This window comes from Notolabrus celidotus, chromosome 18, assembly GCF_009762535.1.
Source record: "Notolabrus celidotus isolate fNotCel1 chromosome 18, fNotCel1.pri, whole genome shotgun sequence".
Classification (NCBI taxonomy): Eukaryota; Metazoa; Chordata; class Actinopteri; order Labriformes; family Labridae; genus Notolabrus; species Notolabrus celidotus.
The window spans coordinates 8,879,072-8,904,302 of NC_048289.1; the positions used below are offsets into that span (position 1 = coordinate 8,879,072).

The window sequence follows — 25,231 nt, forward strand, 5'->3', positions numbered from 1 at the left end:
TCTTTAAGTAAGGTAACTACATTTATCGAAAATTAAGAAAATGGCTTGCACAGAACTGAATTGGTGTTAGCTGTTGCCAATCATTGGTAAAATTGGTTCTCTCCACAGGGTTAAGCTAACTTGATCCTGATGGCTTAAGTAGAAATGCTGAGGAACATTTTTCACCATGACACCTCTCTGGGGTGTCTGGAGGTGCACGTGTGCTGACCGCAGCAGCTCCCCCACTTAGTTTTATTACACAGGGTCGTAATGTTCTTCCTTGTGTTGTTCTACTGGCATATTTTATTTTCTCCAAAGTCGCACATAACACTGCCAAAGACTTATTGGTGTATTAACATATCCACCGACTGTGTTTTGGTTGAGTCTGTGTGTTTCTGTAAGTGTGAGTGAGAAGCAGACACAAACCAGCCAAGAGAGACAGACAGGTTGCTTTGGCAGGATGTCTAGTTCGTGCCCTCACCAACCGCAAGTAGCCGAGATATACTGGCAGTTCCTGTGCATTATGGGATACCGTGCGGGCAATAAACAGAAAAAGAGGAAATGTGAAATGAAGTGTCTGAGACTTTTTATGACTCGTTCTGTGCACAATGCAGTGGTCTGCTGCATGAATCTCAAGCGCAGAATCAAACTTTAACCTGCTGCATATCAGATATATAATATACGGCACATCTTACTGTCAGCAGCTGGAAAACAGGAACACACACTGAGGTCTTTGCATGGAAAATCTGTACTGTCTCTTGATTGATATTGTCTCCGAGGTTAAACACACTTCAACAAGCGGTCCTCCTTTACTCCCTTCTTTTTTATTAATCTCCATTATGCTGCAGATCTGGCTCCTTGGCCCAGGAAACATGGCCTCATTCAGAGGGAAGTTGATGATGATGAGCTCGATTCATTCTATACGTGTTGACATATTTGCTGCTGTAACCATCAATAACTCACTCCCCTGTGTGTTTGTGTGTCTATAGGCCGTGTGTGCATCAGTGTGTGCAGTGAGTTTGTCTTCATTCTGTTGATCATGGTTCCACAGCACCAGCCAACATAATGTCCACAAGCAGTGTGCTAAGTTGAATGTTACATGAGCAGTAGCTGGAGTTTGTTTAAAGTAACATATTGTTTGCTTTTTGTGCAGAAAGTTGCAAACCTTAAACTGATCAAGCTTTGTATTTAGGGGTTTACAATGAAAAGATTAAGTCAGAGAAATAACAGGGTGTTTTCTCAGATGTTAGCAATGTTAATAGTAGTGTGTGAGGCCATAGTGGAACCTTATAGGGACCTTTAAAATGTTAATCATGTGTCCTTCACAAGTGAGGGGCTTTCTGTTTTTATGCCCCTAATCTGTGGAACTCTCTACCTCTGGACTTTAAAACATTGAGCTCTCTAAGTGTTTTTAAAAGTAAACCCAGAACTTACCTTTCATATATGGCTTTTAACTTGGAGTAATTTCCTTTTAGCCCTGGACTGCATTATTACCACTATGACCATTGTTTTAGCATAATATTTATTTTTCATTTTAATTCCATATTATTTTATCTTAATTTTATTTCTTCTGGTATTTATCTGATTTCATTTTAATGAATTTATTGTAATTGTTTTATTTTTCTGACATTTATCAATTTTATTTTATTGATTCTATACTTTTTTTTAAGTATTTCATATCACTTCCTCTATCATGTTTTAGCCTTGTATCACTTTACCTGTTATTTTGTGTCACTGTTCTTTTTTTGTGAAGCACTTTGGGCGGCATGCTTGAATGTAAATGAGCTAAGTTGAGGCGAGAATTAGAGTAAGTAATCAGTACATATCAATAATAGAAGGGGCAAGAGAAAAAAAAAACCATAGATCAAAATCCTATTTCTGTCACTGTGGACACTAACTGACCATCTGAATCATGTTTAAATAAGAGGCTGATATTCTCATATATCAGTGCAACTCTCTTTCTGTGTCACTTCCTAGGATCTTGAAAAGATTAGGCCTGATTCCTAACCCCTGCTGCTGTGCAGCCTCATGTTCCTCTTTGATTTGGTTCTGGCTCTGATATCAATAAGCTTGATTTGGAAAGGAATAACTGAGGTCATCCTGTGAACTTGAACTGGATCCACTGATACTGTTTAGATAGGTGCACGGTAGGCCTTGAGAGAGATAAAATGGAGCTCTAACCATCACTTTTTAATTTACGCTTACTGAGCAACCGCTGTTCTTTGGCTCATGTCTCAAGGAGGAGGAGGAGGAATTTACGACTGAAAGATGAATTTGTATAAATAATTCTCGGAACCAGTGCTGCTCTGTCCATTGGGTTACCATTAGCATAACTACTTTCCAAGCCTTTTTCTAGTTTTGACATCTACAAACCATGGGCTACCATTACACTAACAAACATAAAAATATGGCAAAACTTAAATTGTTCAACAACTTATTATTATATACAAGAAACTGTCAGAAGTCAGAAGTCTTTGTTGTCTTGTTGTCATGATTGTTGCTGTCAACCATTTAAGATTTAAGCTAACGCTATAATTCCGTCCTTGGAACATAATTTCCTGAAATGTGTTAACAAAGGTTTAACTTAAAATTATTTTCAGCTGCCAGCAAGTAAGACTTACTTTTTCTAAGTTTACCAAGATATGAAAGGACAAAGTTAGAGAGTTTGGAGAAGCTGTGCATGACGAAGAGCTGGAGACCAAACTCTGAACTTGAACATTTTCACGCTCATATAAACTACAGGACATTGAACTACTCAATAGATGACACACTTTACTTAACCTGGAGACTTATTCCTCTTTCTGTGTTTCAGTAGAAAAACTGTTTGAAGCTCTGATCGCTAACAGATGTTGTGTTGTCCATTTTGTTATCCTTCGTTCTTTCTTTGTAAGGATGACTGAACTCGGTGTGTGTCACTCTCAATCTTCCCCCAAAAAGATTCTTCCAACAGCAACTCAAACTAGTAATTCTCAGGCTACAGTCTTGACTCTCGGCCCAATAGGCCACAGCTCATGTTCAAACTCTTTGTTCTCTCCAGGATGTTACTGCTCCGAGCTGCTCGTTGGACCACTCAGCCAAAACTTTAAGCCACTGTGACATTTACTGGCAATGCAAAGCAGCAGCCCTGCGTGAGGTATCCTACATCCCCACATGTGTGATCCCAGAGAGCATGAATTATGCTCCCACTGCTTCTTGTTGTCTTTTGATCACAATTTATCATGGAGTGTCTTGTGTTGACCTTGACTTCTGACACACTGAGAGCTGAGGCTGAGATTATGTGGTGATGTTTTTATGTTGTCTCTTGGAAATTGCAAAATACTACACTGACTGGTTGATAGCTACAGTATAAAAGTTATGGAAGACTTCTTTAGCTCACAGAGATTTTCAGGAATTTGTTTAATTTATTCACCTTTTGTTAATTCACAAATGTAGCTTGGCGGACAAACAAGACGAAGTAGGTTTAAAGCTTGGAATGTTTTCTGCACATAATGTAGCACTTAGCATTAGGCTTGAGTAAAAGCTTGGATTGTGATGTGTTTTTAAGGCATTGACATAACCGTTGTCTGACTTCAGCTTAAATGTTAGCATGTCCAGCTAACTGGCAAACTTAACATCAGTTAACAATGCCAACAGTGACAAGGGCTGTTTTCGAAACCGCCTACTATACTAGCAGTAAGTACTGATTTGGCCAAAATTCAGTATGTAGTATGTAGTATGTGAAAAAGAGCAAAATCTGCAGTATGCCAAAACTCCCCGGATGTCACACTGATTCGGGAAAATTTTACAGTATGCACCGGACCAGTCTGGCTCGCGTACTGTTTCCCACAATGCACAGCGCTCGTTCTGCTTTTTTCTTCTTTTTCGACGGGGGGAACTCAGTTTTTAGGTGCTGTGGAAATTATACAATTCCATATAAATCACTTCTTAACTTTTCGGATCATAAGTGATGCTAAAGAAGCAGTTTCTCTATCAGCTTGGCCGTTGTTTACTTCTGCTTTCTGAAACCGGAAATCCAGTGACGTCTGGCCCAGCATACTGCAGATCAGATCCAACAGAGCAGTCATACTACATACAAAATTCAAATGCAGTATTGCCTACTACATTTGTAAGTAGTATGTAGCAGGCTGTTTTGAAAACAGGCAAAGTGTCCCATTTTTAAGGCAGGGGGTATATCACCAGCTAAGTTGTGTACAGATGATTATTGAATCCACTGCATGGAAGACAAAAAAAATCTAACCTCTGTTCTTTAGTATTTATTCATAAATGCATCATTTGCATTATTAAAACTATTTTAACAGACTTCATATTTATCCAAACACATTGACACAGCTGATGAAATAATATGGAAATGGTCAGTAATATAATCTAGCAACAATCATCTTCAGCTGAAACATTTGTATTTTTCCAAATTGTGCATTTAGTGAGAAGTCATGACCAGCAGTAGCAGCTAACCAGGTCAGGATTAACTTAAAGGTAGAACCAGACATAATAGTCACTTATAACAATACATATAAACACACAGACTCCCATAAAGTTCTGGTCCTGTGCCCATGCTCTTCTAGGGGCATTTTCCAGCTGGATCGTTTTGAGATGTTCCGAAACCACCGCTCAGCTTGGAGCGTTCGCAATCGCACTTTGAGGCGGAACAAATCAAGTGAGACAAGATCACATAGAAGAGGTGGTCTCGGCTAATTTACAATCAATCCCTGGAGCAGTTTGTTTGAGTGATCAACCCAGCAACCAGAACAAACAGCTGCTTACTCATCACATTAGTAGCAGTATGCTATTGGTAACGGATGAAGTAAGACAGCTACTAGGCAGTTATAATTACAAATGATAGTTAGCATGATAGCAGAATTTGTCCAGCTCACCAAATCAAGGGAAGTTTTCCTTCTCAGAACTGGAACCTTCACTTAAGCCAAGCTGGTCTTGTGTGTTTACACAGGCCTACTGTTGTCAGAATTTCTTGGCTGCTGTGTGAGATTGCTCAGCAGAGCAGTTAAAGCCCTTCTCGTTCATGCGCTGACTCACACATTTGTAGCCTAAACTTCTGTATTTTTATGAGTGGAATCCAACATTTAACAAATATGCTCGCTCAATGAGGCATTTGACCTCCTCAGTGCTCCAAATCAAACTGTAGGTCGTTTTGTTGTAGGTTAACAGACTAACGTTAGCTAGCGTCTAGAACCCAGTGTTTCATTGTAAATGGTGACCCTGTCACTTGGTGGGCGGCAAGAACAGGCAGAAACCTCGAGCAGAACCAGACCCATGTTAGACAAACATCTGCCTCGACTGTGATGCCGAAAGAGAGGGATAGAAGTGGTGAGACGGATGGTAGTAGTTGTCGCACATTTGACTGAAAGTCGCCAGATTTAAGAGTCATCATTTAAATCCAAACACCGGCTTCTGACCAGTACGCATGGCTGTGAATAACTTAAAGACAACTCTGTAGTTGTGTGTGCTGTGGCCTGCTTTTTAGTATTGCTGTGTGAACAGAAAATGACCCAAGGAAAAAATACAACAATGTCTAATTTTTTTTAATCTGAATCGGAACAAAGCAAACGAGCCGTGGGTGTGAAAACAGCCTTCGATAACAAACTTTGTTCAGCACTACTTACCTGGAACTGGTGCTCTCGCCCTTTTGTCCTTTGGCCACAGTATCCCAGATGTAGCAATGAACAGAGGGAAAAATTTAACAGTCAGGGTAGCTGTGATGAGTCACCAACTTAATGGACCATGGTATGGAACCTGATATGGGCAGCATCTGTCTTGAGAGGGCAGTTTAATGAAAACATTGTCATTACTACAACCTGAAGCCTCCCGGGCCAGGACTCATGCAGCGACCCGTGTGCCAAGAAGCCAAAGAGAGGAGACGGAGAGGACCCGCAGAACATGATACAATCAGAGATGGAGAGAGTCCAATCTCAGACAGCGAGAGCAGGGAGGAGAGAGAGGGAGCAGTTAGGAGGCTTTGTTGTTCCTGGAACGAACAAGATACTTGCATCATAGCAGCTCTCCAAGAATAATGTCAAAACCTGATGACTCAAAGAGAAAATAAAGAGTTGATGAAAATAAAGTTTAGTCCGTCCGGCCTGGTGAGCTTTCAAGCTTGTGGGCAGGATGTGAAAGTGTATTTTTGAAAACCAAGTTGTTTGTGTGTCATTATCTTGTTTTTGTGTTATTTTGAATATTCATTTGCTGCAATGTCAAGTAGACAGCCTGAATAATGCAGGCAGACAGTGTGAAGTATTCTCAGTTACGTAATAGAGCTCCAGTATATCCCAGGACACCAGTTAGTCAGCTCAGAGATCAGCACTCTGGAACTTCATCAGCTGAAAATTAGTTTTCAGAGTTCAACAAAAGAGTTTTGTGTGTAGATGAATGGAGATAAAACATGAGTATTTGATTATTACTGAGGCTTGTGACATTTACATCTTAAAGCCTGTCTTTAAAAAGCTTGTGTTTATAGTTTACACTCTCTGTTTGTGGATCTCTGGTCAAACAAATGTGTATAACTACATTAGATGGTAGAACTAGAATTGATTGACATTCTAAGTTAGGCTTGCTCAATAGGTCACAAGCTAGTGGTGCTGGATTGAGTTTGAAGCTCCAGTTGTAGTCAGTTTTGACAGCTAAAACACCTCCTGTTACTTGTTTTGTAATCTGTCATTGATTTCCTGTTTTATTTTCTAGATTTGTCTTATGTTTGAAGTCTTGTTTCCTCCCTGTGTGTATTCTGTATCAGCTCTTTGTTGATCTTATGTCTTTCTTGTGTTATTAGTGATCTGTGTCTTCTGTTGTACTCCTTGTGTGTGTAGTTCCTCTTGTGTTTCTGAGTCAAGTCTGTTGTGTTTCCTGTTTTATTTTGAAGTTATTGCTCTCTGTGTGTCCAATGTAGTTTTACTTCCTGCCCTTGTGTTTCCCTCCTTTTTGATTACCTTCATTAGTTTCACCTGTGTCCTGTGTCCACACCTGTGTCTGATTACCGTCTGTGTATTTAATCTCTGTGTTTCTTCCGTGCTCTGTTGGATCATTACCTCTTCTCCTGGGTTCTCTATGAGTTGCGTTCTCCCAGTGATTCCTTGTGTTTTCTCTTGGACATTTTGGATTTTGTTTTTGGACTATTGAAGTAAGTTTTTGTTATTCGTCTGTCTTTTAGAACTTTTGTTATTGAATGTTCACTTTCTAGACATAGGTTGTCTTACTTTTTTACCCTATGTGACATTAGCCTCTTACCAGGCTTACGCAAGGGAATCCAAAGGAAAAACCATCAGCACAGAAGGTAAATTGAGATGATGGCGGCACTTCAGTTCAGCTTTTATGACTGCAAGCAGTTTGCAGGTTGTCCCCTCTCAGTGTCACAGGGATGGGGCAGCAGGAAAACAGAAGTGAACACAGGAGATGAAGCGGGAAAAGGGCAACAACTTCTAGCCAAGGCCTTGGCCAAGACACTCAACCACTAATATTTGATAGCTAGCATGTAGCCTGTTGCCAATCTACCTACAGCAATATTCCTGACTTTCCTGTTATTGGCTTTAGAACTAACGGAATAGGAGCGTATATAAGGATGCAATAAATAGACAAATTACTAATAAATTATATGTTACACCAATGCAACTGCTAGGTGGCTGAGTTGCAGATATTTTGTTTTGACATCACTTTAAACAGGTATGTTACTAGTTTCCTGGATCCAAGCAACTAGGCATGTCTACAAGAGGGCACACTGCCGTGTGTAATGGGGGTACACACTTTTTGAGTATCAAATGCCTGCTGTGACTGGTTCAAGTTGTTAAATAGCTCAGATGCAAAAAAAAGAGAGAGCTTTCTGAAGACAGCATACTTTAGGCATAATGTTGAATTTGTCATAAAATTATAGTGTCCATTGCTGTAAAGCTCCCCATGTACTCTTTATCTCAGCCTATCTTGTTACTTTTCAAGTTACAGACATGATTTATGTACCAACATTGGAATAGAGCCTTCAGTGGAAACACATTTTGGGTGCCCGCCTCTTCACCCTAAAGGTCAATTGCAGTATTATGTTGTTGCTATGGTCCCCTCAGTCACTCGCAACGGAAGGCTCTGCTTCATGTCCGCTGTAGACACTACATCAAGATCGGGACAGTGTGGATGTGTGTGAAGGCCCTGCCTAGTTTGAGGACATGCATACACTCATACTGGGTGTTGAATGATGGAAATGGAGCCCTTTAGCTCAATCATTTCTTCCCTCTGTTACCCCACGTATGTAGGCATTTCAATTAGAAGCAAAGAGAACAACACTGTGATGGTTTCTGACAGAATGAGTTAGTGAAAGCTGTACCTTCTGCTGCCCAATTACACTTATTTTATGTGTTTAGATTTTTAGAGCTATTTCCATAGTTTGAATGTTCATGATGATACATAGTGGATTTTACATAGGAGTTAGTACAGTGGCTTAGTATCCTTTTTACTGCTCTCATTGTGCTCTGAACTTTTCTTCACACGTCCACATCTGCAAACGACTAAGCCATTTGCTTCAACTTTTCCCTACTCACTAAAACTTAAAATGTTTTCTGATTATTTTTCCAACATTGCAACATGTTGCTCTGATGAATGACTCTTGCCTTGAATTCCATTTAAGCCCTGACTGACTGTCTAAACAGCTGCTTTACAAAAATAAACTTAAAATGTTGTTAGACAATACCCCTGTTAATTTTCACTAAGGGTTTTTGTTATGATTCAGAAAAGTGTAATGATGAACTTCAACAAGTTTAATACTGACGCTTGTACTGAAATCAGCTGTAATCAAAAACAACTTTAACGTGTGTTTATTGGCAGGATTTACTTTATCGAGAATAAAACTGTTTAACCTGTTAAGTGTAATTGTTTGCAAATGTAAAATATCCTTAAATGCTATGTCAGGGGTGTTATGCATTAGGTCAAGAATGTGCCGGTAAAATCTGCACCATGCAGTCTGATTGCAGTTGCCATGTGGTTGTAAGTATCAGTCATAGATGGTCTGATAGCTATTCAACTTTACTCAGGTAGTTCAAGAGACAAATATTTACACTTATATATTTTTTTTAGCAGGGGCTCATGTGTTTTTCTGGAATTGACATATTTTAGAAACTTCACATGTCCATCATTGTTTTAAAAACTCCATAGTCATACCTAAAGTGATCTAGCTACTGTTACACGTGGCTATTTCTTTGTCTCAAAGAGCACATTTTTAATAAGGACAAATAGATCTGGTGTTTAGGGTAATCTTGAGGAGTTTTTTAAAAAGTGCAATTCTCATATTGTTGCCGCTTTGTGACCTACATAGTAAACAGAGATATCAGCAATAAGACTGGCAATTTTTCGTACTGAATGTTAGTGCTCGTGTCTGGGTTGGACAGCCCACAAAAAATCTGACCTAGAAGTAGATTATCGGCATTCCATTGGAAATGACTACAACACCACTGGTACACTGGACGTAGTATCTGTGACGTCACCCATCTGTTTCTGAAGCGCTGTTTTGAGACCAATTGTCGGTGGGAGCCATACTGCTGCTGTCGAGCGATTTGTGATGTAAAGAGGCGGGCTTTGAGCCCTCTCGCCAACAGCTACAGTGTTCCCGCCTGTAAGTCAAGTCAGCTGTGCCTCTCATTGGAAGACTCGTAATCTTAATATCTTCAAAATTGCCGCGTTAGAAAAAAATTCACCCCATACAGTGCGTGCCGATCGAGAAATGAGCTATCCAGACTACACTCGTCTTTTGTACCAGGCTGTAAAGATGTTTATTTCTGCTGTAAAGATCGGCTTTTTTGAATTGGTGTGTATGTGGCTTCCAGTACTTTCGGAGCCAGCCTCAAGCAGAGTTTTGATAAACTGCAGTTTTTAGGCAGTCAAACTGCATTGGACTCATATTTTTAGACCGGAGGTTGCCGCTTGGTAATTAGTAAGCTAACTTATGGTAATAAAAAGAGTCTTGAAAGTTTGTTGTCATTGTTACGTTAAAGTTAATAATTTGACGTATAGCTACAAATCAACACATTAACTCATCACTCTGCATTTGGAAATAAAGTGTCCTAAACACAGATAAGTAGTGTTAAAAAGATCTGTATTCCATTCATCAGCTTCCACAACAACTGCACACTTTGGCAAGAGACACATCTTGACTACAGTGGGGGATGGTGCTCATGGGAATTGCAGTCTTCATCCTAGAAAAACTTTTTATTTCGTCCAAAGGGGGCACCAGAATCAACACAGCACTAGCATTACTGACAGTGCCTTTAAAGGTGAAAGGTGAAGTTAATTAAGTTGAAACTGTTTCCAACCTTTGTTTTCCTTTCACCAGATGTGTTCCCACATCTGCTGGACAAAACAAGTTTGTAGTTCACTCCTGTGGCCTTTGTTTATAAGTGAACTTTTCTTTGGCATATCGGTGATAATAAACTGACAAAGAAGAATTGTTTTTTTGGCTAAGATACTGTATAACTTAAAAAAAAATAACAGACTGTAACTAAAAACAAATGATCTCACTTCTTCCACTCAGGTGCACTGGGTGGTAAAAGTAAGTTTTCCTGCCCCAACATTTTGAAGGACACCCAAGGGAGCTTGACGTCAGTCACTGCAGCCGTCTGCCGCCGCCACCATCATCAACACTAACATCATCATCCTCTGTGAAAGGTGAGGCCTATATATCTTTCACCTATCCATTTTTAACTTCTTGTGATGAAAGATTTGGTAACCGCCTCTCTTCACCTGTTTTTGACATACTTGAGGTTATAAAAGATCTGTCTTGATGACCTTCCACAACCTGTTGATGTTGCAGCACATGCCTCACCTGTAGTTCACACAGTGCAGTATGTTTGAATCCAATGAATCATCCCTAAAGATGAACTAATTTTACAAATGAGTAGAGAGCCAAAGCCAAAACCTACCTTTTTACTCATACCCAGAGCAGCATAGTCGCATGTTATTTGCTATTCATGTAAAATGGCAGTGTGTGCACTTAACTTTCTGTTTTACTTGCTTTTATTCTTCCCCTTTTTACCTCCATCGTGTTTTCCTTCTCTCTTTTTTCAATCTTATCCTTCCTGTCTCACCACAGCCTTTCTGTTTTTGGCTCACGTAGCTCGCATTAGACAAGCCAGGATTTACACACACAGGAAAGATAAGGGGACATTTTTACAACACAGCCACTATTTTAGAGGTGTGTATGAGAGTCAAAGAACCATTTTTAGACTGCAGACATGGCTGGAAAATTGGTGTAAGCTACTAAAAACTAGGTTGTAACATTTTAGGGCCTCGTAGCTTTTCACGGAAACACCTCCCGATACAGAAAATATACCTTATTAATCATTGAGCTATTAGCATGACTGTATCCAGGCAGGAGAAAGTCATATTTAAATGAAGCTCCATTAAGCCACAGGTATTCTGAACAAGTCTGTGTACCCCAGACTCCAACAGTTGTTCAAAAGGATTTCAGCATTTACAAGATAAAAGCAATAATGGAAACTCATTATGGGTGTTTGTGCAAAAGATCATGACCTGTGAGGTCCACAGTAGTGACAGTATGCATGCTTTAAAGAAGGAGGGCAAAAGTTTTGTTTTAGAGTCTACTGAGAGCAATGCCTTTTTATGGAACATGCTGTTCACTCGTGAGTTCAGATGAGGAGTTGCCCGTTTACCTTCTCATTTCATAACTACTACTAAATAAAGTGTCGGCTTGAGGAGGACTGCCAAGGTGCTGGGAGTGTCCAGTAAGAAAATGTTTATATAATTTTCGAGCTTGTTAGCTTATTTAACAAAGAGGATATAGTGATGCATTAATAGTACTCATATCTATGACTGAAATGTTGTGTCGTGACGTGTGTTAACACTAATGTTGGTCTTGTTTATGAGTTTGTAAGGGCAAATGTAGGAAGGAAGAAAATATTCTTGCATTTGGGTGTCTATGTCTGTTCTCTTGTGCACAACTGATAGCGTGCACAACGGAAGCAGTGGAAAGCAAGCGCCTATTGTTTTGTGACACAGCGCACACAAAATGTTTACTAATCAAAATAGACAGGATTCAAGAAAATGTTTATTTTTAAATGTAATGCTGATTAACATTTTAGGATTTTGGCATTTAGCATTTTTCTTACTTTGTACTAAGCAAAGTTACCGGTTTTCACCAGCCCCAGATTATTATGCTAAGCTAAGATAATCACCTGCTTGCCCTTTTTTTTTCTAGCAGATGTGACAGTACGTATCATCTGTTTTGAGTCCTTGGAAAGAAAACATGAACATCTTACAACATGTGGAACAAACACATTTGATGTTATGTTCCACATAACAATCATTATGTTGTTGTTTTTGATTCAATACATTTGATGTTTAGTTTCAGTATCAAAGCAGCTGTACCTTGGAATATTGTTTAAATGTCCTGAATTATCAATCAAATTCAAGTTTCATCTCATTTTGTGGTAAAGATGTTTTTATATACTAATGTGTTACCAACCTGTGTGTTACACAACCTAAAGTCTAAATAACACTCCCCCAGCTCCTGTGTTTTGGTACCAGTCATGGGCAGGGGTTCCCCTGTGGTTCAGCGTACTTGTCGGTGACCCGCTGTATGCTAATGGTGTCAGTGGGACACAGAGGGCTCTGTGGAGCAGCAGCACACTGGCCTGTTGTGACCGTGGCTGGTTAAACAGAGGCCCTCTATGCCCCTTCATGAGTGGCACGTGTGTCCTCTCGCTCCGCTGCTAAATATAGCAACAACAATGGCACCGGGAAACGTCTGTTTAGAAAAAAGTGACCACAGATGATATCAGCTTACAGCTTATGAATAACGCTAAGAGAAATGTTATTTTCTAGTGATGGTAGAACGGTTAAATACTAAGGAGGATTGTTAGCTGAGGCTGTATTTCATCCACTCATGGGAGTTCTTTTTTTTAGTCAGTTTCAATCTATAGGTATAGATGCTGAAGGGACTTTAGTACAATAAATGGAAACACTTGCATGGAACTTAATTTGCATATTTTCCTACCAAATGTATAAAGCTCCTGACTTCACTTGACTTTCCTCAGACACACAAATAGAGTTAGATACTCTGCATTCTTCATTATATTTCTCTAGGTATAGCAACCAGTGAAACTATCATGCTTACTGCCAAAAGCATCGACTGTTAGTCAGCAGAACAAGATGTGTTAAAACTCAAAGCCTCTCCTTATTAGGGGGAAGCTTTAGAATGATCCCTGGGTGAATACATCATCGTGAAAGCTCTTAAAATCAAACCCCTGGTCCTCCTCAGTGGTGTCAGCTGAAAGATGGTGATTAAATTGTCATTGTTGTCGGGCCGTTATTACGGGTCCTGATAAAGGGCAGCAGCAGTGAAGAAAGTGACATGATCCCACTTGAGAGGATCTGTCTGTGTGTACTGCTCAACTACAAGCAGTGAACCAGAGCTATAGAATAACCTGTCTCTCCTGAGGCCATCATTCACACAGCCACCAGTGAAAGGATTAACTTCATAAAAGAAAACACAATTTCAGCATGTTTGGGACCTTCCAGTGAAGAATAATAGCCTCAAAAGTCAAATAAATATTATCCTTTCACATTAACGCTGACAGATGTCACAGGGAGTCGGCAAAATGCTGCAAAAGTAAATGCACCAAGAGATCCCCTTTACATGTAACTATTAACGCATATTTAGTGAAGCTTTTAAATGCATGCAAAGTGAAGCCCGATATCAAAGAACCTAAAACTTGAACTTGTGAATAAGAAATGCATAAAAATAAGATATTAATGTTTGAAGCACAAAGTACACTGGACATTGGTACATTAGATATATTTTCATGACCACTGACTGTAATAGAGTATTATAATTTGTAAAGAATTGATACTTCTGGTCCATCCATTAATCAAGTGGTGGTAATCAGGTGGCAATCATCATGGTATCTTATCAATATTCCTGAAAGGAGGTTACCAAATGAAAGAACCTATTATAGCCAGTTTTATAAGAAACACATTATTAAGCAACCAATTACTGTAACTCCACTGACTACAACCCCAATCCCAAATGCGGACACTCTTTAAAATGTAATGAAAATGGAATCTGATGGTTTGCATACAATTCATATCCTTGGCTTAATATCACTAAAACAGCATATTTATTATTGAAACATATTTCTTCATTGCTTTGCAAAAAAAAAAACAGTTTCATGTCACAAGTTTTAGTTGTATGATGTATCAGATGCTTTTATTGGGTGACACATCAGGACTGCAGGCAAGCCAGTTTAGCACCTGGACTCTTCCACTACAGAGCCATGCTGTTGTATTACACACATAATGTGGTTTGGCATTATCTTGGTGAAATATGTAAGGTCTTCCCTGAAAAAGGCATTGTCTGGATGTAGTGTGGCTCCTAAACCTGTATATATTGTTCAGCATTAATGATGTTACCCCTGATGCTACCCCAGATTTGTAAGCTACCAATGACATTGGCAGGGATGCATTCACACCATCTTAGATGCAGGCTTTTGAACTGTGCACAGATTACAAGATGGGTGCCCCAGGGCAGGGTAGATTTAAAGGAGTACTGAGGGAAAATAATCAAAGCTACTTACACAATAACTCTTCCAGTAATTCAGTTACTTTTTGATAGTGGTAACTAGTAATTGTGACTAAATACTAATTTCCAGTAACAACAGTGATTATAGCTACACTGATGTAAATCCATATTATGTGTAAAAAGTAGATTGTGATTCATGAAAATCCTTCTCATATATTGGAAGTGTTAAAACATTTTCCTTTAGTATAACCACATCATCTTTTTCGTAGCTCCTTTATTCAAGGAGCAGGATTTATTTACACTCCGGCCCTGTGGGTAACTACTGGCCCTCCCCAGCCTCTTAAGCGCCTTGTTATCTCTGTTAGGTGTGTTTTGCCAAGAGAGTGAGAGCTGGATGCTGTATGGGCGTCTTGTTCCATGTGTTTGCTTTTCACCACTGGAGTGGGGAGAAGATGGATGAGTCTTTCAGCAGTGATAACTCTGGTTTTTGCAACCATTAGCTACCAAGCGGGCAAACACCCCCTGTGATCCCTCTTCATCTCAAATAGACTGGAAAATCTAAGATTGTAGAGCTGTCAGGAGTGACCACTTCTATATTCAGTTCAACCATGATGGACAACCTGGGTTCAGACCCAGGAGTCTCTGTGCCTCTCGGTGTTGGCCTTCTCTCCTACATGCACACACACAAACACACGCACAAAACACACTCTTCAATATTGTGAAGACACAGAAATGAGGCAGTGTTCCGAGATCTGTCAGAGCTAATTTTCTCGTGAGGTTTGCCAAAAGAACAAGGCTTTGGACAACTGGGGAAATTGTGTCGAAGTAAACATGCCTGCTTACATGTAAACTCATCAGCACTCACAGCGTGTTCCAAATAATTCTGTCTAATTTTCAGAGATGAAGTGGAGGAAAACGTTTCTCAATGGTGCAGAGAGTCGTCGGGTTTCAGGTTGCCGACTGTATACGTTTGCGTCATGGTTCCCAGACTGCGGCGCTGCACACGTCATCAACTATAAGAGCTAGAATATTTCCTTCCAACAGTCATGGGAATCTTAATATTCACAATCCTGCGTTCTGATTACCCTTATTCTGCTAAGCTTGTTTTTCTTGCACAACAGCCAAACATTAAACATTTTAGCCTCTTGATTAGAGCTGAATGCTCCATCTACATGATTAGACCAGCCTGCACAAAACAAAGCAGAACATGTGGTTGTACTCTGAAGGGCTGTTAATCAGGCTGATACATTTCAATAAATAGCTTTCTTTACTTCTTACTGCTTAAACCCCAAAATAAGGTAACAAAAAAAATGCAACATTTGCAGAGTTATATTTACATGTGGGTCTCTAAAACAGGATTCAAAAGGATGCTCATTTTAAAACCCCTCATTAAACTCAGGATTAGAGGTTAGAAGATGCTTAAGTTAGTGTGACAGCTTCAATTTTAGGCCTCCAGCCCCATGACTGAAAACATGAGTAAAAAATAAAATCAAAAAGAACTCCCTTTAACAACATCATGACTTGCTGATATATGAATGTTTAATCAGAAGAAGCTACCAACTCCCAGTGTTTTCACACCACTGGTTCCCCTTGAAGAGGGTTCAAGCAATTGCTGTGAATGAGAAGGAACTTTTTCATTTTGCGTTCTTCCAGTGGGTTCTGAAAATATACTTGATGCAAAAAGAAAAATCAAACAGGATCTTTTCTTAACCCCAAAAGGTAGTTTTATAAACCTCAACAAACTGCAACATTTCCCAATGCAAGTGAAGTAATCATACCACATTCCTAAAACTCAAAATATTACTGTGTAAGCGTCATTTTTATTGTCCCACAGGTCATACATATTTTTATCATCACCACATTTCTGCTTTATTCTGAAAGTGTCACCAGTTTTGCCAAATTTGTATTGAATAGATGGCTGTGGAGCTCTGCAAATTCAATACTGATTTTTTAAGCACACAGTCACTGACTGATCATTGATCAGGAATACAAATCAATTTAAAACTAAACTTTTACTTTTGAATGAATAACTACACTTTAGACCCACACAAATCTGGTCCAAAGACTGAAGTCCATATCGTAGAACTTTCTGCTATTTAGATGGTGCATCAGTCAGACAGCAAGATGGGTGTAACAGTTCAAACACATTCTTCTGAGAAGCGCAACAAAAACATATACAGTCAGTACTATCACTGCTTTTACACTTACTATTGATGAGTATCTCAAAAAAAAATTAAAATAATAACAGCTATCCTTTTAAATCAACTAATTAATCAATCTTGATGGCTCCAAATCGCTACCAAAAGATACATCTTGACAAGTTCTATAAATAGACAAAGTCTGGCACGTACTATTTTATTATGCTGCAATGAGAAAGTTTCCCAGAAGTGATTACTCTCCTATAGTTGTGCAACTGCTACACTATGTTTTAGCCAGATCCCATAATTGATACTTTTTGCCACAGTGTCTGCTTTTCTTCAGGATCACATTTAGTTTTTCAGAGAGACAGCTCTGGGGGTTGTTTTTGGTTAGTTGTCTGTTTGTCACTTGATCTTCAGATATTTCTTCAAGATTCTCAGTTCACAGAAATCACTGTTACATACTTCAGTGAGTTTTTGAGACTTTTTTGGGCATGTTGCTCTTATTGAATAGTGACAGCCATAGAAAGAGAAGGTTGGGAGAGAGAAATAGAGTCAGCTGCATAGGGCTCAGTGTTAGTGCACACATCTCAATAGAAAAAAAACTTGCATTTAAAATATAAAAGTCATACCAAAAGAACCGTTTGACCTCTGGTTTTTCGAACTCAGTGTGCTATATGTGATTTCTGTGATACCTGATTAATACTCTACTGTCAGGATTAAATTTGTACCAAACCTTACAGCTAACAATCATGATTTAGTGTTCTATTCATCTATTTGAGGCCCCTTTCAAAAAAAAAAAAAAAAAAAAAAAGTGTAGGACCTCATGCTATAGTATCAATTACTGCATATTTTAAGAGCTTAGTGGTAGGTAAAGCCCAATGAACAAATATTTGGTGTGTCTCAAGAAACATTTTCCCCTGTGTTTAATCGTCGGGGAGAACAGCAGACCTGTGTAGGTGTCCTTCAGAGAATCTCACTGCTACATAAACACGTGTGGTGGAAGGTGTTTACTCCAATCTCCAGCCAACGTGTGCTCAGGCGTCCACGGAGCAGTTTAAATGTGTTGGTTGCATGGCCAATTTGACCTTCTTGAGAACCTGTGGTGAGTGTGTGTGTTTGTAACATATCTAACACAAACACTGGGTGAAAAAGCAGCTGGAAATTAGAGGAGATTGGAATGGCCAAGGTCCTCCTCCCTCCTGTGTGAAAGTGTCTTTTGTTTGTTGTATGGAACGAGTAAATACTGGTGCTACACTTAAACATACATATACATATCATGTCACATATAGGACCAAAGCAGGCTACTTGTAAAAGGTGCAATTTGTGAACTTAAATAATGCACACTGGAAATCAACCACAAATCTCAAAGCAGAGCACTAATGTCCTGCGATGGTCTATAGAGTTGCTCTTAAGTTGTTTTCCCAGAATTCCCTATATTTGACTGTTTCCTTTACTCCAACTAAAAAAAACATCAGCTTCAATGTAAATGAGAAACTGAAGTATTGTGTTCCCTTGCAGGATGTCTGAAAGAGGAAATCAGCCTCTCATCAGGGTGCTGAATCAGCCTTATGAAGCTACTGTATGCAAAGATGGATATGGATATTAAAATTCAGAGGAAAGTGAGGGGCCCTGATTCTCATGAGACCATCCTGTTTTGTGCTAATATCCACTCGTTTATGTAAGGAAACATATAGAAGAACATATGTACAGTCATATTGCATTACTTAAGGAACTTCCTTAATGACATTCATTACTTAAACCCTGACCTCAAACCACAACCCAAATGTCTTCTTGTCTGAGACTCTGTCATCTTTTGTGTGGAGGACAGTTATTGCAAAGAATACAAAAGCCACTGTCATTTTGATGAGTTATTTAAAAAGAGGGTTATATATAATATGAGGCTGTTTAAGAGGGGACACAAGAGTCGGGAAAAGACAGGAGGAAGATGTCTCTTAAAAAGGAAAATTAATGTTAACCTTCACTACCTGAGGTATGCATTTATTGGTTTAGTTGGTTTAATTTGTGTCTGTTTGTGTCCCACTACTTGAATTGAGAAATTAAAAAGAATAGAGTATTAATACTTCATAAGGGCTGAGGTAGAATTGAATAGACTGAAGACTGACATTTTGAATACCATACTTAGCTGAAACTTCAACAAACTTTTACCTGAACATTACATTTCAAATTGTATCTGTAGCTTGTGCACTCAAACTAAATGTTAGTCTATTGATGATTTACATCTGACCTCCCCCCTCTCTCCCTCTCCCTGGGCCTATAGATTTACATTATTCTTTCTGTAGAGAGCAGGAGGAAGCAGACTGAAACACGACACAGGAACAAGTTTATGGGGTCACTATCTATTAATAATGATCTACTTTTAATCCCAATGAAAAGGACACATTTACTCCCACAGGTAAATGCAGGGAGGAGCTGTTAACATAAATCTCTTTGATTCAATTGTACAAGATACTTCTGCACTAAAAGAAAATACAAGTTTTGGCATGACACAGCTTCATGTGATCACAAATCAACCCTGAAGCCAATTGAAACAGTCTTTGTATTTATATCTGAATTCAAACTGATTAAATGACTGCTGCTTCGTCAGCACTGTCAACTTGCCGCTGAGTCTCCAGTTCAGTTTCACACTCTAACACCAATCCCAGGCTAGTGCCTCTTTTGACATCCCATGTTTGACAGCACAAAAGCTGTTTTAATTCAAAATATTTGCTCAATATTTCAGAGACAGATGTGCTCGTATTCCCATAGATTTGATTTCACGCAACGTGAAATAAAAGCCTGCCTCTGCCCATAAAACGCACTAGCAAGCTGAGTCTGCTGTGGCTCCGTTATTTTGCACATGGAAGGAGGGATACATTTCAGATTGTTATCAAGAATTGTCCAAAGACTACACATGCCTGCACTGCTATACTGGGGTCTTGGCATGTCAGGATATTTGCACAGTTCTTCATCCGCACCGACAGACTTATGGACTTTGTCACACTATTACACTTTGGTTGCTTGTATGCCAATAAAAATGTTGTATTCATGTCTTCTTGTGTATGCTGATTTGGCACAGACTGGACTTTGTGGAGCTCAGACAGTTTTTGGTGCACAGACCCAAGGAATTGTCAAGCTTTTATATTAAAACATGCTACACTGAATGGAGGGATTATCTCCCTGAGCCTTTCAACAAATGGATGGTAGTCAAACATATGATGCTGTTATTGTTACACCAGTAAACTCTTCATATCTATCCACTATCAGCATATTTTTTTTTATTGGCAGCGCCCATTACCAAACAAAACCAATGTAAACTGCATTTTCAATGCTCAGTGTCCTAAGAGCAACACTCCCTGGCATCTGCTGGTTTTGTTGCTGCCCTCAACACACTCTCTACTTGAAATATTTTGGAATACTGACAACCAATCAAAACCAGGGAGGGCGGGACTTCTGATATCAGCTTTGTCAACATCAATGGCTGAGGTCTGTATGGAGAAACAAACTCACTTAACCACACTTATTTTTCAAGGGTGCAATTTCCAGTTTTAGACCTGCAGCTAATGCTGTGACACAAATCATTTAATTGTTTTTAAGTTTTCTTTGTAAGATTCCATTAAATAAAAGCAAATATCAAGCAATTGGAGCCATTTCAAACAGACTTATGGTCACTACAAAGGGAAGGGGAAGTGCCGCTGAACAACTTTGATAACCCATCAACAGTACATTCCCATGAGAAGTGCTCTGATTTTGAAGTCTTGGGCACTGCCAGTTCAGAAAATGCTGTTAGTGCACACAGGCGCTTACTGTTGTACAGGGATGGGGAGTAGTTCGGAATGCTGAAAAACAGTTCTTAGATACATATTAATCATAACAGCAACAAGTAAACTTTAAACTTCAGTTTGTAAACAAAAAAAGAACTATAATTTGGATTAGAGAGAAGCAAAGTAACCATATAAACAAGACTTAAACTGTTATTTGGCACAACTACATGATGTGATTTATCACTTTTGTGATATATTGTATTAAACTGCTATTAGTTATATTACAAAAGTTTGAGACATCTTGGCTTCAACAAGGCATAGAGTAAGCAAATAACATACAAGTGTCATATTTCCTACTTAACTTCACACTTCAGCTGCTTATCCCTGATTATCAATGAAGAAGAAACAAGAAGTGTCACGTATTTCAACTCATACATCCACACATTTGTTCCCATCTTTTACACAACCAAGAGGAATCCTTCCTATATAGGCTAATAATATTGTCAGGCAGTACATCTCACATCTGTAACATGTGTGAAACATTAAGTAAACATTATGGATTAGTTCCAGTTCGGTTAGATAATGCACCAAAATTACTGAGTTGGATTTGTATGAAAACACATTTCTATTTCAGTTAGATTTGTGACACATCAGCCAAGACTTTGTTTTTACACGGAACACAAACACTGATCTCTGGGTTAGAAGTCCAGTATTGGTTGACCTCTTCATCATCTCTCCACCAAACCCAAACAAACTTCCTCACTCTTTTTACTCAGTTACCTGACTTCTGCCTTTGTTCTCTTCATAATTATCAAAGCCACTATAGGTTGATGACTATTCATTGTGTATGTATTAAAATACTCTACAACCAAAGTGTTCAGTCTTAATTTTGGAGGGACCATAAGATACCTTGGGCACCTACATGCATCTCTGTATATTTTTCATTCTAATTGCAATACTCAAAGGACTCCACCTGACAAAGACAGTGATGTCACCCTTTAAAACCAGACACATGGATATCCATGGCTTAATGACAGTCTTATATGTTAGCCCTACCTGCCATGACATATTCATAGGCTTAGCCAAAAGAATAAATTATATAGCACAAAGTAAGTACAGTTCATATCAAATGACCTTGTGAAGATTACACTTATAGGTCAAAAAGCCAAAACAATTCAGAGAACTCTATAGAAGAAGTTTATTTTGACAAATGCTGCAACACAGTATCCCCAGGCCTTCCTGACAATAGAGCGATCTGATCATTTGATATCTGAAATGCATAATTCCAGAAAGGCTCTTGGCAAACAGGATGCATACTATTCGAGGAAGGTTGAGAAATAAGGTTTCTTTGGTGGGAACCAATTGGCAGGTTTACTAGGTGCTATGTAATTTCATACTCACAGTGTCGAAGCGGTGGAGCTTCTGTCAGGACCCATTGAGATCATCTGAAATCCCCTAAAAAAATCTCCTCCTCCAAACCTGGGCCTTCAGCATGCTGTCATCACAAAGCCTCGGGCCAAAAGAGTGATTTGTTGAGAAATTACGTCGATAGTTCCCCTGTTATCAAATGTCGAGTATAAACTTAAATCAGTAGGACAGACATGAAGGATCTTTTGTAACCCAATCATCTTGAAGACTGAGACAGATCTCATTTTAATCTTTATGTTGATGCGCTACAAAGATGGCTCATGCAATTTGGTCTGAGGGGGAGAAATCTTCTATCCTCATCCTAGTCAATGAAACATTCTAGACCTCCACTCATCTATTAAAGATCAGTGGCTCACAATGCAATTGTTTTTTGGTTGAGCTCCTCATTTCCTTGTTGAAAAATTAACTTTTATTAAGTCATTACATAAGTCTGTTTGTCTGTCCTTCCAGCTATCTTTGAGTGACTGGACGCACATGTCACAAGTTTTCCAGAAAGAGGGTTTTAGTGGTAGAAATGATCCTTTTAGAAAATACCAGCAAAGGAATTCAAGGATCTGACATGCCAGAGTGAAACAGAGTAATTTGACCATTTCTGTGTGTACAGATAAATTCAGAGCAACAAACTAAAAAACAAAGAGAAGGGGGGTGCAGAGTTTCTCTGTTGTTGACCCAAATCTGCCTCTCTGAGGTAAACTTTGTCTCCAGGAAACAGAATGCAGTAAATCTCTGCCAGCAGGCAGACAGACACGGACAGAATGGTCCTATCAATGGGCCGTGACGGCTGATTTTAAAGTATCTGTTTTACAGGGAGGGGAAATAAAAATATTGCTCTTGAAGAGGTCTGGACACTTGACTATTTTCAATCAAAGCAAAGTTAAAGCTCTCTGATGTGGTTACAAACTCATATTTACAGTTCTACAGAGTCTCAAGAGAACAACTTTGTTATATCTTGCAGCTGCAATATCTTAGTTCCTCACCATTACAGAGCGGTGAGAATTCACCTGTCTTGACCGTTGGAGCATTAGATCCCTTACTTTTATAATTTTATGTAACATTTGGGGCAGAAGACAGAACTTTGGCTCATAAACCGTACTTATAATGTATAATATGATGTGTCGGTATTTATTTATCAACTGTTCAGTGTTCGATATTAGACAGCAGAATTTATACTTCCAATAATAAAGTTCTCAAATAGTTGAGTAATTTCCAATGAACATGTCAGTTTTACTGATTCAAACTTTAATCAAAAGTATTCCCATTCTTCCCAAAGCCTCTTTAACATTTGCGAATTCACTGAAAATGACTTCCTTATCTGACGTGGATTGTCGGAAAAAGATGAGTTTCCGGAGCAGGATATGATGTCAAAAGCTCCTCATAGTTTGCACCAGGTGCATGATACAAATGCTGCAATCCTTGCCCATTTGTTCACCGTGAATTTTCAGAAATATTTCCTGGCGTGTTCTCATATTGGCTCATCCTGACTTCTTCTTGCAGAAATCTACTCTGAGGTATGGATGAAAAACTTCAAGGTTAAGTTGTGTGAACATTTGTGGTGTTTGCAGCCCACCCAGAAAAAAAATGTAGTTTTGTGCTGGTGTGAAATCACATTCACATCTCTTCACCTCTCGGAATTGGAAAGTGGAGATTTTAACCTTAGCTTAGCATGAATTGTGGAAACAAGGGTGAAAGCTAGCCTCGTAAAAAAAGAGCTATGCCACATTTATCTTACTACATACTCATGGAATAGAAACTTTCCTATTTTATATTTCATGTCCTGAGTTATATTTGTAATCAAGTGACAAGACTCCAAGACTTTCTTTCTTTCTTTCTTTCTTTCTTTCTTTCTTTCTTTCTTTCTTTCTTTATTTAACCAGGTAAGAGAATCACTGAGATTTAAAACCTCTTTTTTCAAGAGTGACCTGGCCAAGACGGCAGAACAAAATAGGTTACAACACACAAGCACACAAAACAACACAAATAGAATACGGTCACAGTTTCACATGGTTACATGATACACAGTGCAATCACAAGATCCAATGGAGCTTGTTTCTCTGTCTTGCATTGCAGCACCTTGCTATGAAATTGTTCAGCCTCTTGTGAAACTATAAATTTATTTTGGATTTTATATTTATTTTTGTGTGGATTAAACACAATCAAGATCACAAGTTGTCAATCGAAGTTAACCAGTTATTTTTACATTATTTTTGGTGTGCAGACATCAGGGTGTGATTTGTTTTCCTATTCAATTTTTACAGGATGTTTAAAATATGCATTTTCAAAAAAAAGTTAAAAAAAAAACTTCCTTTGACTGATATGAGTTAAAGCCGTTAAATAATAATGAAGCTGAAATATTCTGCCCAAGTCTAAAAATCATTTGTGGTGTGTCAGTGTGAGTATTACCAGAAGTTCTTCATCTTGAGATCTAATTCCCCTCCACACCATTCCCCTTCCCTCCCTCCATCCTCCTCCAGCCTCATTTGTCAGTGTGACAAATGCTACCTCTAGCTAAATATGTCCTGTTGTCCCCTGACTGCACTAAACACCAGTCACGAAAAAGTCTTGCTAACAGCCAGACTTCCTGATCCAACTCGTATCATGGTAAATACATTAAGGTACTGGCTGCTGCAATCCTCCTTCACCCCTGATGAGATGGAGTGGGAGAGAGTTGGGAAGCCTAAACAGAAGAAAGTGCTCGAACAGGATCAGAGAGGTGGATGTATAGGGCTAAAGTAAAAAAAACAAAAGAATGAAGGGCAGCTAAAAATTGAGTGAGAAGGATGGCTAAGGGAGGAAGATAGTAAAGCAGACATGTTGAATTGGCTTTAAACCAAAGTAGTGAAGCACACAGGGGGGTGTATCTGAGAGGAGCTGAGGGACAATCTCAAAACACAGAGCTGCAAGTGTTCACAACTCCTGATGCTTCCAGCAGCTGTTCCTGCCAACCCGTCCGCAGGTCTCGCCTCAGGGACATACATTTTCCCTCCAACCGTGGGGGCTCCTCGCTCTCTCTCTCTCTCTCTCTCTCAGCTCTCTCTCTCTTCATCTCTCTTCTCCTCTCTCCTCTCTCTCTCTCTCTCTCTCTCTCTCTCATCTCTCTGTCTCTGTCTCTGTCTCTATCTCTCCCTCCCTCCTCTCTTTCCCTTCATGGTAAAAACATCTCAAAGCAGAGTGCCGGTGGATCAGGGACATATTGGCCCACTGGGGTCACTCTGAGAAGTGAGTTTTAACTTTTTTTTTACATTTACATTCTTGTCCTATTTCTACATACTTCATGCACTCACGTTGTCATCCAAAGCTATGCTAATGTAAGAGAAAGGGCTTATAAAAACAAAGTGTGAATGAGGAGTAGTTTTCACATTATGAGAATGGGTTCTCACTGTATGATAAATTATTGTTCTAGTGCC

At 39.1% G+C, this 25,231-nt stretch overlaps 1 long non-coding RNA gene across 2 annotated transcripts; it reads left to right on the plus strand.

Moving 5' to 3' along the window:
• The first annotated feature begins 6,999 nt into the window (after positions 1-6,999).
• On the plus strand, positions 7,000-19,784 carry LOC117829692. Of its 2 annotated transcripts, XR_004634670.1 has the most exons (4): positions 7,000-7,108; positions 10,493-10,626; positions 17,582-17,740; positions 18,157-19,784. It is a non-coding gene; the product is annotated as an uncharacterized LOC117829692 (long non-coding RNA). The 2 variants fall into 2 exon arrangements; XR_004634671.1 differs by lacking the exon at positions 17,582-17,740.
• Positions 19,785-25,231: the final 5,447 nt, after the last annotated feature.